The sequence below is a fragment of the Otolemur garnettii genome, unplaced genomic scaffold (genome assembly GCF_000181295.1).
Source record: "Otolemur garnettii isolate 467f Iridium unplaced genomic scaffold, OtoGar3 scaffold00041, whole genome shotgun sequence".
In the NCBI taxonomy this organism is placed as follows: domain Eukaryota; kingdom Metazoa; phylum Chordata; class Mammalia; order Primates; family Galagidae; genus Otolemur; species Otolemur garnettii.
The window spans coordinates 7,842,181-7,846,829 of record NW_003852436.1 but is presented as its reverse complement, the minus strand read 5'-3'; the positions used below and the strand labels follow the sequence as shown (position 1 = coordinate 7,846,829).

The following is a 4,649-nucleotide window of genomic DNA, read 5'->3' as shown; positions in this document are numbered from 1 at the left end:
GAGCAAGGCCCCATCTCAACTAAAAATAAAAAATAAATAAAAATTTAAAAAATCCTAGCCAGGTGTTGTGACAGGCACCTGTAGTCCCAGCTTCTTGGGAGGCTGAGGCAAGAGGATCACTTGAGTCCAAGAGTTTGAGGTTGCTGTGCTGTGACGCCACAGCATTCTACCAAGGGCAACAAAGTGGGACTCTGTCTCAAAAAGAAAAAAATAAAGTCATTGGTATAAAGCACTCTAAGATATCTAATGCTTTAGCTACATGGGCAATTTCTTCCTCCCATCATCATCATGAAAATATACATGAGTGAATATAAAAGTAAGCAGCACTCTGCCATCCTTTCAAGAGTGACAAACGAGAATGAGGAAAAAAGAAATCAAACCAAATATGATATTTGAGATGGCAGATTAATGAGAGCAAAATGAGAAGCATTTTCTTCAAGCAGTGTGTGAATGTGATGTGTGGGAGAACTTTCACAGAATGGTAATTATTTATCAAGCAAATGTAGAGGGAGTCATAGCACAACCAGCACGTGGCAAGCATGCTAGGAAAGCCAAAAGCAGATTATACAGCAAAACGGGGCAGGGGTGATATGTCACCCTTCAGGAGAGAAAGCTACACTGCCTGACAGGGTCCTACTTGCCAGGGAGAAGAGAACTACACCAAATATTATTTCTCCAACCTAAAATAAGTGACCGTGGCTGGCCTCACGTAGTGAGTGTTCATGGTCATTTAAGACCCTTATTTTAGTTGTGGTAGTTACTTCTTTGTTTGCAGCTGTTTTCTTTTGTTTAAAAAAGCTTTCCTGAGATAGAATCCACACTATCAAATTTGCCCACTTAAAGTGTACAATTCAACAGCTTTTAATACATTCACAGACTTGTGTAACCATCATCGAAATCAATTTTACAACATTTTAATCACCCCAGAAAAAAGATCCATACCCATTAAGCCATCACTACCCATGTTCCTCCAAACCGCCAGACCTAATTAATTTACTCTCCATCCTATATAGAGTGGCGTCTTCTGGACACTCTGTATAAATGCCATATGATAAGTGGTCTTCTTTTTCTTAGCCTAATGTTTTCAAGGTTCAATCACACTGTAGCACGTACTATGGGTCTCTTTTATTGCTGAGTCATTATTCATTATATGAATATAACTACATTTTATTTATCCATTCATCAGTTAATAGATATTTGAATTGTCTCTATTTTTTGGCTATTATACATAGTGCTTCTATGAAATTCACCTACAAGTTTTTGGGTTGAGAAAAGAAAAATAGCTCAAAGCAACCTGAGCTGTATGAGGTATGCAGGCCCAGAGAACTATGAGTGGGACTTCAGTCATCCTTCCCCCCACCGGGGACAACTGTTTAGTCATGTTGGTCCTGACTAGGTGTCTCACCCATTATCTCCATGTTTCTGGAATCTGTGATATAAGGAACAATAGCTTATGTTATTTAAATGTAAATTTCTAGTAGACAACTCACAAATTACCTCTAAAAACCCACTTGTAGGCTGGGCATGGTGGCTCACGCCTATAATCCTAGCGCTCACTCTGGGAGGCTGAGGCAAGCGAAATGCATGAGCTCAAGAGCTCCAGACCAGAGTAAGAAGGAAACCCTGTCTCTACTAAAAATAGGGGAAAGAAAAAAACCCTAGCCAGGCATGGTGGTACATGCCTGTAGTCCAAACTACTCAGGAGGCTGAAGCAAGAGGATCCCTTAACGCAAGAGTTTGAGATTGTTGTGAGCTATGACGCCACAGTACTCTAACCAGGGCAACAGAGTGAGACTAGGGAAAGGAAAAGGAAAGAGAAAGGGAAAGGGAAGAAAGAAAAGAAGAAGAAAGGAAAGGAAAGGGAAGGGAGGGAAGGGGAGAAGAAGGGAAGGGGGGAGGGGAGGGAGAGGAAGGAAGGAAATTAAGGGAGGGAGGGGAGGGAAAGGAACAGAGGAAGGGAGGACAGGGTCAGAGGGAAAGAGAGAGAGAGAGAAAATTAATATAAAAATATTAAAAATAAAAACTCACTTGTAACTGCCACTAATCGGACAGTGTACTGTGGGCAACTTGCATCTATGCTCCCAAGTTGCAGCCCTCAAGCCTGACCCAAATAAACTCACTGCTTACATTAATTTTGCTTCAGCTTCTTCCTTTTAGGTCGACCATGTAGACCTAAGTTTTCATTTCTCCTGAACATACAGCTAGGAGCAGAATTTCTGGATCACATGGCACTATTGTGTTTAACTATTTTCCAAAACAGCCATACCATTTTAACTTCCTACCTTCAGCCTTCAAGTGTTGCAATTTCTCCATATCCTTGCCTGCCATTGTTATTACCTGTGTTTTTATTTATAGCCACCTAGTGAGTAGGAAGTGGTATCTAATTATGGTTTGGGTTTGCATTTCCCTAATGGCTAAGGATGCCAAGCATCTTTTCATGTGCTTATTGGCCACTTGCGCGCTTTCTCTAGAAAAATGTCCAATTAAGGTCTTTTGGCCATTTTTAAATTTTGTCCTTTTATTATTCAGTTGCAAGAGTTCTTTATATGTTCTAGAAACAAGTCCTTTATCAGACATACAATGTTCAGTATTTGCTCCTGTTCTTCAGGTTGTCTTTTTGCTTGACATCCTTAGCACGCGTGTTCTTAAACACTGCCTCTTAGCTAAGAAAATATTCCAATGAACACTTCAGTGACTTGAGAAGACATCCATCTAACCACTGATAATCAAAGCAGTAATGGCTAGTTGGGCTCCAATAGTCTTCTCTCTGCTGTAATAGATTTCCTAAGTATTACAACAGCAATAAAAAAAAAAAAAGACAGCAATGCTTCATGGATTTAAAAGCTTCTCCTACAACTAGATGTAATCACTGAATTCCATTTGGCCAATGGTATGTGAGCAAAAGCATGTGCAACCACGGGAAAGCGTCCCTACCACAGGAAGCATGCTACTGGATTAAGTGGGCAGCACTCTCCCAGGCTGGAAGGGACTGGAAGGTAAGCCATGCCCAAGAGGGATTTGGGACTGTATCAACGCTAATCGGGCGATCTCTCCCAGGCTAAAAGGGACTGGAAGGCAAGCCATGCCCAAGAGGGAGTTGGGACTGTATCATTGCTAATCCGGCAATCTCTGGGCTTCCCAAACAAGAGAAAAGGTAAACTTTGATTAAGCCATCTTATTTTGACTTATATTACATGCAACCAAATCTGATCAGAACTAATGCCGCACTAAAGTGAAAGCTCTTGATTTATATTTACATAGATCAATGCAAACTCGGGCTCCATTCTGTAGTTTGTAAATATCACCTACTGTTACAATACCTGATTATTTTTTCAGCCTAAGAAATTAAAAACAGCAAAAAGGCACACTTGGAAAGAAGATAAAATATGTAATATATTTATATTAAACATATGTAATCATTGCTATGTCAAGGTACCCAACATGAACCCTGTACAAATTCCACCAGAGACCCATTGACATCCTCCTTACACACTCCAAAACAGGTTAAGTTTATTTCTCCTTAAATGGAAGGAAAACACTGCAGTTCACTGTGTAGCAGCCCACAGAAGAAAAGGATGGTTGACTGACAGTTGCTTGATTGAATCTAATCCCAGGTCTATCACTTCTAAGCAACAATTCAATTTCATTTAATCCAGTACAAATTTGGTAAATGTGCCCTGTATATGAAGCATTACAACTGTAGTTCCAAGTAATACTAAGTCAGACAATGTTCCTACCCTCATGGAATTCATAATCTAATAGACAAGCAACAAATTACTTACAATTCCATCAGTCTACTTGGTCAGGAACCAGGGACACAGACAAAAGAAGAACCTACCTCATTCACCCTTCTCAATAAATAATGTCTCTGAAGCCCCAGAATTAGAAACCTCAAAGTACATTCACCCCTGGTGGTCAGATTTTGCTTCACGATTAGGACATTAACAGCAAGACACTGGCAGCAAATTAAAGAACCCCCCCCCAAAAAACTACATTATCCACTGATAACATCAAACCCAAATAGATGTTTGTCTGTTTAGAAATGAGGAAATAAACTTAAAACACACACACACCAGGAGTGTGTAATTAGGAAAAACGGGGTAAGGGGGAGAGGGGCAGCTTATCCTGAAGACTCAAAGAAACTCCTACATGAAGAAAATTATTTCCTAAGTTAACTAAAACCTTCACAAAGAAAGAGGCCTTAAGGTAAGCATGTATTACCTTTGAAAAAAATAAAGATTTGTACATTAGTATTTTTATAGTTAAGACTAAATTTTTCTACCTATAAAAAGTGCTGGATCCCACCAAAAGAACATTCCTTTACATCCCCCAAGAATTCTTGGAAAATTTACTAAAACCAATCAGTATCCCCCACATATGCACTATCTAAATTGCCTATTAGGCATCCCAGAAGCAAGATTAAATAGGCAGCCAGATTTAAAAATTCAGGCAAGAGGCTCGGCGCCTGTAGCTCAGCGGCTAGAGTGCTAGCCACATACACCGGAGCTGGCTGGTTTGAACCCAGCCCAGGCCTGCCAAACAACGACAACTACAACAACAAAAAAATAGCCAAGCATTGCGGCGGGCGCCTGTAGCCCCAGCTACTTGGGAGGCTGAGGCAAGAGAATCGCTTAAGCCCAGGAGTTTGA

At 40.4% G+C, this 4,649-nt stretch overlaps 1 protein-coding gene across 1 annotated transcript in view; it reads right to left on the bottom strand.

The window, feature by feature from the left end:
• The window catches only part of ARHGAP10 (Rho GTPase activating protein 10), a 293,594-nt gene that overhangs the window by 168,808 nt on the left and 120,137 nt on the right, over positions 1–4,649 (bottom strand). The gene's annotated exons all lie outside the window — the stretch shown is intronic.